The 12143-nt window shown below is 34.1% G+C and overlaps 1 protein-coding gene across 48 annotated transcripts in view; it reads right to left on the bottom strand.

The window, feature by feature from the left end:
* RIMS1 (regulating synaptic membrane exocytosis 1) overlaps positions 1 to 12143 on the bottom strand; it is a 477545-nt gene that overhangs the window by 180440 nt on the left and 284962 nt on the right. The gene's annotated exons all lie outside the window — the stretch shown is intronic.

Below are 12143 nucleotides of genomic sequence, written 5' to 3' on the forward strand. Positions count from 1 at the left end.
ACTTTAAGTTTCATGAGACTTAAATGAGATATGTCAGCTTTGTGAATGGTAAAAGACTTTAGAAACAGAGTTTAGACATACAATTAATTACACAGTTGAGATTAAGAATATGAAAGCATGGTGTTAGAAATCAGATCAACAGTTAAAAGCTAGAGTAACAAAAATATATGTAATATATCAGTAATCTTTGCAAAATATGCTTTGAAATGGACTTAGGAAAATGTGAAAGTCCCTCTGTTTATTAAAATTATTAATTAGCCTGAATACTCAAGAGAACTCTGATAATGTGTTCTTGAAGCCAGCCTTTATTACACCTCAAAATTATTTAGCACAGACATTAGTTTTAGAATATATTTTAATATTTTTTCTAATAGGTTGTAAGATTCCTAACTTCTTGAGATTCCTTTTTGTAGTGTATATTATTAACAAAATTATCTAAACAATAACAGGATAGTCTTAAGAAAACAACTACTGTTAGTTTAAATATGCAATGGGGTCACAGTTAGATGGAGGGGCTTTGAGAAAGCACAGAAAACTTGGTGGATTTACTTTACAATAGGCTAAAAACAGACACTGAGAAATTAAAAGGAATTTAAGATAATAAATATTATTCATTAGTTTAATTCTTCCTAGTTTTGAAAGTTATATAAATTTACATAAATTTAGATTTTTGAGACTGCACGAAGCTTCAGGACCCAGAATCTCTCAAAACACCATGATGCGCCGGGGCAGTAGCTCATGCCTGTAAACCTAGCACTCTGGGAGGCCGAGGTGAGCAGATTGCTCAAGGTCAGGAGTTCAAAACCAGCCTGAGCAAGAGCGAGACCTCGTCTCTACTATAAAAATAGAAAGAAATTCATTGGCCAACTAATATATATAGAAAAAATTAGCCGGGCATGGTGGCGCATGCCTGTAGTCCCAGCTACTTGGGAGGCTGAGGCAGCAGGATTGCTTGAGCCCAAGAGTTTGAGGTTGCTGTGAGCTAGGCTGATGCCACGGCACTCACTCCAGCCTGGGCAACAAAGCAAGACTGTCTCAAAAACAAAAACAAAAAAAACACCATGATGCTCAATGACATATTTATCCTTTACTTCTACACTGACCTTATGATACAGGGCTTAGAGAAAGCTGATAAATTAAAATTCCTAAAAGCTTTGAACAACAACAGAAAACACACACACACACACATACACACACACACATGCATGCACTCACAACTTTGTGCCTTAGAATTATAAAATAGGGATGTGGTCACAGTCTTCAGGAACTCTAGACCATATTGCATTAATTGTACTAAATGAAAATAAAAATACATCTGAAAAAAGTCTCCAAGGTCATTGATAATAGGGCAAACAGCTTTCCACATAAAATATTTCAGAGAGGAATAATTTCCTATGTAAATAGCCTGAGGCCTAATAACTGAGAAATTTCTCCCCCAAAATCTAAATATAGACTAGTAAGGTACCCTGGATAACAGATCACAAAACTGACGATCTTAAGGGATTTTTTCCCTGATACAATGACTCTTCATTAATTTGGGAGGTGTTGTACACAGGAAGGAAATATTTTATTGCAACTTTCCAACTGACCAGGCTTCCACATTGACACTGAGTATTCCATTCACGTGGGAGAACAGGTTGTCACGTGCAAAGCCTCGGAATAACCAGCCAGGAAACCCTGTGGAAAAAATCGGGGTTTATTTGTTTTCATTGTTTGGGGACTGGATGTTAACCACAGGTTTAAGAAATTGTAGTGCTGGGAAAGTTCACAGCAGAGACATTACAAGAACATATTCTAGATGTAATAAATATCTTTGATAAAGGAAAATGTTAGTCTTTATCCAGGCCCAGGCAACACTAGCAAACCAGCATTAACCTGCAATAATATTCTGAATGTCAAATCAATTTCCACCTGCCTCTATATCCCAAAGACAAGGAAATGAAAAATATGGAGATGGATATGTTATAATGGTTTTAATGATATAAATACCAAGAACAAATGTCAAATTATAATAAAGATAAATTTTAAGGGTATACAGAACAAAATGGAAGTACTTCTGAGATACTGATACTGCTTATCATTTAAAAATATATTATTAACCTACAAATATTAGAAAATAAGTTTACACTCTAGCAAACATTTTTGGTAATATAAACATGCTTTGAAACCAGAGCTCTCTGAAAATAAGTTACTGTAAATATTGGGGGTTTTTTGGTCTTTCTTTTTTGTTATATTTATATATTATTGTTTTTATTTTAGCTATACAAACAAATAACTTATAGATATATAAAAGAACTTTAAGTTGGAAATCCCTTGACTGGCAGCGGGAAATTACTAGACATAGAAGTTTAGAGAATATTTATTTTATGCCTCAGTACTTGAGAAAACTGCTAGGTATCCATATTCATACACCTTCAAAATTATAGCCATAGGAAACTAAGTTGCAAAAAAGAAAATAAATGCAAAATCTGGTTGATCTAAATCTCTGCCTCAGTGCAAAAATGGTCAAGCTTTATAAAGGCATGTCCTTTCAACTGTACTCCAACTCCATATAACATAAGTAAATACTTCAAATAAGATAAAGCACAAAAGGAAATACAGGTAAACAAGCAACATTCACAAATACATATAAATAGTATATACATTTCTTATTATAAAGAAACTAATGTGGTCAAAGATTAGTTTACAGACTCAAGAAAGGAATTATCTTCGAGAATTTCTAAATATTTAAGATTTGGATAAATGGGTCTAAAGTTACATTTCTAATATAATTATTTAAAAATAATCTTCATCTTAGATTAAATTTGTATAACAAAAATCCGTTCCTTTAAAAAGCAGGAAGACTCATTGACCTAGACTTAAATTGCTCAACATTGGTTTCTTAGCTTTGTCACAGATGCTCTCTTGAGAAGGAAGAATGGGATGGTCTTCTACTCAGGAATTCAAGATAACCCAATTTCCAGCTTGCCTGGCTGTTTAAATTCATGACTCTAAAATTACTGGGTCCATTGAACTGCCTGAAAGCACACTTCAGAGTATATCCTTGAATATACTGTCCTTCAGTATTTTTGAAATGTTTAACTTAAAGCAACAATCTTTATAGAGGCCTCTGTGAAGGATATGCAGTAAATCAACTTAGATTTTCTAAAACAGACCTCTGAATTCATCCACACTATCAAACAACCATGTACCCAGACCACACTGTATTTTTAGATAGATCTTCTCCCACAATTCCTTTTACTGTATTGTCCTTACCATTTTTACACAATGGTGTTTAATCTATGGATCATGGTGATGATTTGCTCATATTATATAGGTGCTGCTAATTATTTTCTTTATCAAATGACATAGAAGAACCTCCCTCTGGAGTTGGCATCAGGAATAATTAGTGTGTACTTAAACAACTGTTTATATTATGGATGTTGTACATTTTGCAACCAATGGTACTCTTCTGAAAGCACGTGTTAGAATTTTTATGGTTTAATATGCAGTCTAATTTTCTACCCTTATTTTCTCTCACTGATCTTTTCTATGTATTTACATTTATTTCATATGGTGACATCTTTCACATTTTGATAGCTACCTTAAATAACTTTTGGTATTAAGGTAGGTTTTAAATGGGGAATTAAAATCAGATTAAATGAATATGCACAAGACATAATTTAATATATTTATTGTAACTCTATTTTATTCAAAATATAGAATTTTCCATCCCTTCTGCTAAAAATACCTTTAATTCAAGGGAAAACAACTTAATTAAAATGTGTTGATATACAGATTATTAGCTTATCCATAGCTCAAACAGCAGAATTAATTAAACAGAAGTTATCTTAACCCATTTGGTAATCTTGTCAAAGGATGCAAAGCAAGTAAAAAAGGCTTCTCATCTGGCAAAAACCAATATCACAAAATCTAAGTACCTAGAGTTTATTTCCAGAAAAATCCACTAGGCCCTCACTCATAATTTTACAGTCACAATCATAAAAGAGCTTTTCTAGTATTCAACCCCCAAAACATTAAAGATACATACTATTAAAAAGAGAAAGTGTTGGCACAGACAAGCACATTGACAACAATAAGTATTCACAAGAAAGTAGACAGGGAAATATAAATAAACAAATACAAAAACAAACAAAATGATTAAAAATCTACTTGCCATCAACACTGTGATACTATTGTGTGCAGCTCTAGAAATACCAACCGTCTAACAGTTATACATGAACACAACTGGATTAAAAGGCAACATACTGATGTTAAAACAATAGCCATTAGGCCACAATAAAAAAAAAATACAGCATGTAAAATTTTCTGAAAACAGGGATAAAATCCCTCCTTTTAAAGCCTTCCTGATTTAAACGACAAAAAGTTACATCAATGACAAGAAAGGTTTTAATTAAAATAGTGTAATAGCAATAATAAAAACAACAAGCTAGCTGGAAAATATTTAGCACATCAGAAAAACTCACCTATCCAGAATGAAGGATTTGAAGCTAAGTTTTTATAATTCCAGAATTAAATCATTATTCATCAATGCAACAAAATCAGAGACATACAGCAACTGTTTATTAAGTACTGCTTGAAAATCATCAAGATAAAATGTATAAACATTAAATGAACTGTACGTGTTAATTCTTATTTTGTCCTTTTGCATGTTCTATTTCCTGACATTTTGTGAATGCAATACAAAAAATGGACAAAGGTCAAGTGCTCTTTGCATAATGTCCTCCACAAAGAGTAGCTGAACTGTCTTCTAAAGATTCTTAACCAAAATTAATGTCTCTTAAATTAGAGCAAAGCAAGTGAACAAAACTACTTTTTCTAGAACTGAACTAAATTGTGAAATTAAGACATATTTGGTGAAAATTAAAATTGTATACAACTAGCACTGATACCTAAAACAGTGACATTAAATGCAAAAATTAAAATTATTTGAAAGATTTTATAAAAAGATCAAATTGGATATTATTTCAGTAATGTTAAAAATAGTCTATTTTTCATATATTTTTTCTAATACAAAAAATCACATACACCCTGTCTCTCACATACACACACAAACACACACACATACACACATACACACACCAGATCTTTAGGGGACTACAATCTTTAATGTAATTATCATTGCATCTCATTTTAGATCAAACACATGGATGTGTACTTAGTTGACAAGCATGAAAACTGTATCCATTGCAATTTAGCTTTGTTAAATCAGCCAGAAAAACTATGGAGAGTAAAAATATTAGATTTAAAGGACTCTGTATAGCAAACTCAAAAGGGATAGTTTCAAGCAAAAACTCCAAAAATACTCTCCTCATTACAAACCATGTTTCTTACTAATTCTCTAAAAGTTCTTTCAGATTAAATAAGTTTTTTGGCGGGGGGAGGTTAATTCTGCGTTTAATTTTTCCATCACTTTTATGTCCTCACTGAATAGTTCTGATTACAGTAAAATCTCATAGAGTATAACAAACCTTACATAGAGATCTCTATAACTAAATGATCTAAAACAAGACTAGCCTCTAAAGTCAGAAAAATCACAAAATATTTGTCAAAGAAGCCTATTGTCAAAGGAAACCTAGTTTCTGTCAAGCCATTCTGAAGAGAAACAAGCCCTAGCCTGCCTTTCAGATGAAGATGAAACAATGTTTGTCCATACAAACTACAGCAGCCCCTATTCATTCAGAAACCATTCTATGTCATATTTGAATCTGCAGACATTCCTAATCCCTTTGCTTGTACCAATGTACCTAACCATCATTTATTTATTTTTTTGACATTTAAGCTTTGGGTAGAATTTTGACTATGACATAAAATGACATAGCCCATGAAAATATAAAATGTTAATTAAGGTGTTTAAAGTCAGAGCATTTTGAAGCTGGTCTTGGGTTTATTCACTAACTGTAAACAAGAAACAGTGTACCTTCACATGGGCAGGATTTTGGCTACCACTGAATGTCAAGTAGTTTGAGTTGTGATCTTTAAGGCAAGGACTATAACCTGAGTTATGTGAGACCTTTTACATGGCCCATAATTACATTTAAGGGGTCTACACACTTTTTAACATTGTGTACACTTTTATTAATATAAGTCTAAGTATTTTTCTGCCAAGAGTACATTGCTTTCTTTATTTCTCTGAAGGACCTCTGATCTCTCATCAAATTAAGAACAAATGGTTAAAGGGTCTCGATGAATGAGTGACTCAGACTAGAACATTGCTATATTGACTTGGTGCTTTACCTTTAGCTCAGAGAATTAAGCTGTCTTGCAGGTCCTCAGCCTAAGCAGTATGCTTTCATTATGATCCCTACTTAAGCCAGGCACTTAAAAAATCAAGAAACCACATTCAAAGAAGGTAAGCTTTGTGAATACACTCAGAGAGCAATGGAATGCACCTCAGAAAGTACTTTTGTGAGGTATCAAGACTCTAATGAGTCATATTTCTAAAAAGTCTTTAATATAGAATAGGCAAGAAAAATACTATATACAAATGTGCTAACATCTCTTTCCTGATGAGTGCCTAAGATAATTTCAAAGATGTGCTAAAAATGAAAATGTAGGAAATATAGTAAACTTTACATAATATAAATAAGTTATTAGAAATCTAAATAAGTTATTAGAAAACATAATACTAAAATAAAAGTAAAAATTTGAAGGGGATAAAAAATTGTTCTGGGGCCGGGCATGGTGGCTCATGCCTGTAATCCTAGCACTCTGGGGAGGCCAAGGCAGGAAGATCACCTGAGCTCAAGTATTCAAGACCAGCCTGAGCAAGAGTGAGACCCTGTCTCTACAAAAAATTGAAAAATCAGCTGGGTGTTGTGGTGCGTGCCTGTAGTCTAAGCTACTCAGGAGGCTGAGGCAGGAGGATCCATTGAGATCAGGAGTTTGAAGTTGCTGTGAGCCAGGCTAATGCCACGGCACTCTAGCCAGGGCAACAGAATGGGACTCTTGTCTTTAAAAAAAATTGTTCCAATCTGAACCTACTCAGAAGTTAAGAACAAGCTTTAAGGGCTAAACATTCTTTAGAGGAAAAAATAATCGTAAGGCTAACAGCCTCTTGTTACAAAAAAAATTCAAAGCTATTTAAAATATATGATACATGTTATACTATTGAAAAATATTGATTAAAACCCACCAGCTATCACAATCAATATGCCCCCTTTTTAAGTCAACTTTGAAATTTGTTCAATGTGTAGAGTGCATCACAACATGAATTGATTTCCCAGGTCTTTAAAACTCATACAAATCATCTATAACCTTCTCAGACACAACTAATTTAAATTAACTAGGCAGTCAAAATTTTTGGTTACATTTCTATATATAACTGACCTATACATTATTATTATGACAATTCCCTTCATAAAGATAAAAGATGGCCTCCTTGAAGGAGGCTATACAAAATCTAAATCCATTTCACTAGCCTTATAGGCATGATAATAAGTATTTAAATGTCTTTTGACTATTAATATTATCATAACATAAAATAATTATTAATTCTTTCATTGATTTCTTTTATTGACAGGCTTCTTCCCACTCTACCTGGTTTAGAAACTGAGAACAGTAAATATTTATTTTATTTATTAAACATGTTTATTGACTATCTGGAAAAGAATATGAGACAATACATACTCGCCATTCACTGAGATTAATTTTGTCTGTTTTTGAAATAACTTCTATCATTTCTCTAACAGAACTGTTGCCAAGGAACATTCACAGGTAATACTTTAAAATTAAAATAGCTCATTCTCCTTGAAGATCTTTCTAACTATGCACTAATAAATAACACCATATGAAATCAGGAAGTTGGAAGAGATCTGAGAAGATAACCTCTGCAATGGAGATTCACTTTACTAACAAAGTTATTGCCCTCATAAATACATGTATAGTAACTATAATTCAGACTGGTTCCTCAGAACTAGGTGGAGAAATCAATCACATTGCTTTTATTTCATCTCTCATGGACATATGTGTGGCAGCAAGAACCACCATCACCTCAGATTTCCTCATAATGGTGGGTGTCTATGGTTAAGAAGAGACAGTAAGTACGAACATGAACACAAGATTCATGATCTTTATCAACTAGCAGTTAATTGCCACTCTGTAAGCACATGGTTCAATTTACAATAAAATCCTTCCATCCTCACTAGAGAACATATTTATTAAATAACTAGTCTTGACTCATAAATGTTAACTAGCATTTGATAGGCAGCAATTTGATTCATACTCTTGCAAGTGGGAGATGGCTGCTTCTTTTCCAGTTGCCTCAGATCCTTTGGGTTTTGAGCTTCCTTGAGCAGAAAGTGAATCTCTTGAAATACATTTGCTGAGACAAGAAGATAGGAGCTTTCCTCAGCTGCCCTCAGCAGTACCCGCTGAACCTGGGAGGGAGCAAGGGAGCAGGGAGGAGAGCTCCTGTCCCTGGCAGGCTTTCAGAGAGTCCCAGTGCCTCTCTGCATCCAGGGCCTCATGAGGCTGCACGCAGCACAATGTGCAATGCTTCTTTTCTCTCACAAGGAGTACAGTCTAACAGCAGGTGCCCTCAGGACAGCTCAAATGTGCTCAACACCTATTTGGCAAAATAGTTACAATGGAGCCAAGAGATTTACCCATTTAATTAAAAAGAGTCATAATCTCTCTTCCAAAAAGCCTTGCCTGCTAAAATACCACAAATAAAAGGAAAATTAAAAGCCCTATCTCCCACCCTTCCCCCATATTAAGAAAACTACAGAGCTTTAAAACTTTAATAATGTCTTTCTCTACATGGAAATCATCATTAGATGATCTTAAGCACCTGCAAAATGTGATGCCCTTCCCACTGAGAATAACAGAAGAGACTTTTTCCAAACTGGCAGAATAGAAACAAGAGCCAAAAAAGGGTTAGTTACTCTTTACACCCAAGGTCAAACACCCACATCCTGACCCAAAAGACTTCACTCCCCTTTTCCTTCTTTGTGTCTGACCTCTCTGTTGCCCTTATCTGAACGGTTTTTCCTTTAGTCTGTGGCTTTATGTCACATAAAAACACAGGTATTTCCACAATGTGCTCTACAATAGTACTTTCAATTAGGAGAAACCAGGCCTTGGCAGCCTTTGTCTAAACACTTGAAAAGAACAACCTATATAAACTTGTATCTTTGTATTTTTAAGAAGATTAAGCTCTCAAGACTTCTAATTTTAGTGAAACTCAGTAAACAGGAGAAACAAACTGTCTTCGGTCCATCAGAAAAGGAAAATATATACTTTCTGAATTAATTGTGCATTATACATAGATCAAGTTGACAGTTAAATACTATTTAAAAAGCATATAATTTAATGTACACTTCAGATATACATTTAAAACATGAAAATAACTTCATATAATAAAACTACTCATCACTGCATTCTAAAATATTTATGTAATTTACATGTTCAAAGCAAAATATTCCTTTTTCTTCACCGATAGAATCTAAATGAAACAGTTTAATATTTTACTCTTTTGGATAATTAAACAATAAATTCTACTAGTGTTACATTTATTCATAAGATAAATATTATAGTTTAGTTTACCTGTTCTTGAATGCAACGTATGAAGTAGTAGAAACTGCAGAAACCCAGCAAACATAACAGCAGCATCAGAGTGGTTAAATAAATACTACTGGCATCAGATCACTAAATTCCAGCTAGCAATGGCAGCAAATCCACAGCACAATAAAAAATATCTACCAAAATACAAAATTTTACATAAAATTCTCTGTGATCCTTGCATTCTAAATCAAAACCAAAAAAGCCTGCAGTGTCCATTATACAACGGTGACACTAAACAAGGCCATAAGTGCTGCTGTCATCAAAACATATCTCTGCAGTGTACAGATTCCCATTGATTACAGCATTAATCTATAGTGCTCTGTGCTATACTAAAGTGGTTCCCACTGTAGCAAACAGCAGAGCTCTGCTAGCTCCATAATTAACCATTTCCTAAAACAAGGCACAGAAGCTGCTACCCTCCTGCAGTCAGAGACAAAATGCTGTGGTCCCTTAAAGCTAAGAACAGGAGAAAAGACTCAGGCAAATGCTCAGGAGCTCCTCCCGTTAGTCTCCCAGTGACACTTCACTGCAATATCCATGGTCAAAGGCGACAAAGTTGAACAGATGCCTGCTAACTTGGGGACCACAGAAAACTCACCTGAAACGATTTAGTTCCATTATCATTCACTGGCAATGGTCCTGCCAAGCCCTGTGTAACAGATCATTTTCTCCGCAGTTTGCCTAACTGAGAAGTCTCAGCCCAATGACAACAACTGGCACCAGGAAGCATAAACCAGGAATACAGGAGTGATTGCTGGGAACACAAGCAAAAGTGCTTCTTCAAGCTGTTCCGGTATGGCCAGCCTAGTGCTAATGGTGGCTCCTCTCCAGAGGGCAAAAGGACAACCTCAAATAGGTTTAGCCAGAGAATTGGGGATGGGGGGAGGTGGCTCATATTTCTTATATTTTTAAAGATGCGTGTCATTGATGGCTGTAGATGCATATTCATAGTATAGTAGGTTTTTTCTCACTGAGACACAGAATAATTATGCTCTCATCAGGTCACCTACACCTTATCCACCTCATATCTCGTATCACAAAACAGCAGCAACAGAAACAACAAAATTACTTTATCTGAAATTGCTACTCTCTCAATGACATTTTTATTGTGGTATATCACTCAGCTTCCAGAAACAGAAAAGAGCAATGATACACTTTTCCAATCCACTAGGGACTATTTACTGAAAAGTAGAAGCAAACCGCTTCTAGTTTGTTTTAGAAAATGAAATGGTCAAATGATAATAGAGAAGATTAAGAACATCTTTCATTTATTTAAAACAAATGCACTGTGTTTACTTAAATTATATGTACTTGTCAAAAATAATTATCTCGTAAGAAAAAATAATACTGAACAATAAATCATCTCATCATCACCAAAGCAACCACAAAATATCAGCCTCAAACAAATTGAGTAATTTGAAAATTTTTTTCATTCTTAAAAAGAACACTTTTTAGGCTCCATTTAGAATATATATTTTTTTCTTTTCCCAAACTTCCAAGTATGCTTTAAACTGGCAAATTGCTTCTGGGAAAAGAGCAAAGGTAAATAAACATTAACTTAATGCTTGTTATGTGCCCAATATTGTGCTAAGTTTATTAATTTTATTGAATTCATTATTTCTCACAGGCATATGGCAAAATCAATATTACTTACTCCATATTACAGATGAGGCTCAGAAAAGCTAACTATCTTGCCCAAGGTCACATGGTTTAAAGCAGAAGAACTGGGATTTGAACTATTTTCTGATTTAAAAGCCCATGCATGAGCTTTTCACCACACCATGATAGTTGGGAGTTATTGCAATTATTTTGGTGGATTACCTCAAAGTTATGCCAGTTTTTTTAAAGTACTAGTGTTGGTGCAGAAAACTATGGTGGTGCAGAAGGGAACTTCAATCATATATTTCTGTTTAGAGCCAGTGAGAAATTTCCAGTGCAGCAAATAGGGCTGAAGTCTTAGGTTTGCTGCACTTAAGTGTCTTTCTGGCACCATCATAAAGAAGATATACAAATGTCATGGTCTAGAGATAGACCTGCTGGCCCAGCAAGTATACCAAAGAGAACCAATAGGAGTCAAAATTTTCAACACAAACTTACTAATTTCCCCTAGTTGAAACTGGTATCATATGATTTTCTTTGACTGGAATTTAAGAATCCATAGATCATATAGGCCTACGTAGGCTCAAGTCAACTGAAAGAAAACATTTGTATGCATGAGGCTATTATTGTATCTGAGTTTTCAGATCTTCCTTATATTTCTCTTTTCCTATTTCTTGTTTATCACCTGGTATGGGCTTATTTCAAATTATAAGATCATTTCAAATGCTATTAATCTAATATTTATCCCTCATTCCAACTCATGAATTATATTAATGAGTTCCCTCAAGTGCCTTGATATAAGGAAATTTATCAAATGATAACAAATTATATTTCTAATAGAAAGTACTTAATAAATCAACCAGGGTTTATTAGGTAAAATGGTATTCATAGCTTTTAAAATTACAGAATCCAACCAGAGAATCAATATTAGAAGAGGCTAATGTTCTTACTCTAAAATGTTCTCTCACCTATTTCTGGGT

Source organism: Microcebus murinus, chromosome 5 (genome assembly GCF_040939455.1).
Source record: "Microcebus murinus isolate Inina chromosome 5, M.murinus_Inina_mat1.0, whole genome shotgun sequence".
Taxonomy (NCBI): Eukaryota; Metazoa; Chordata; class Mammalia; order Primates; family Cheirogaleidae; genus Microcebus; species Microcebus murinus.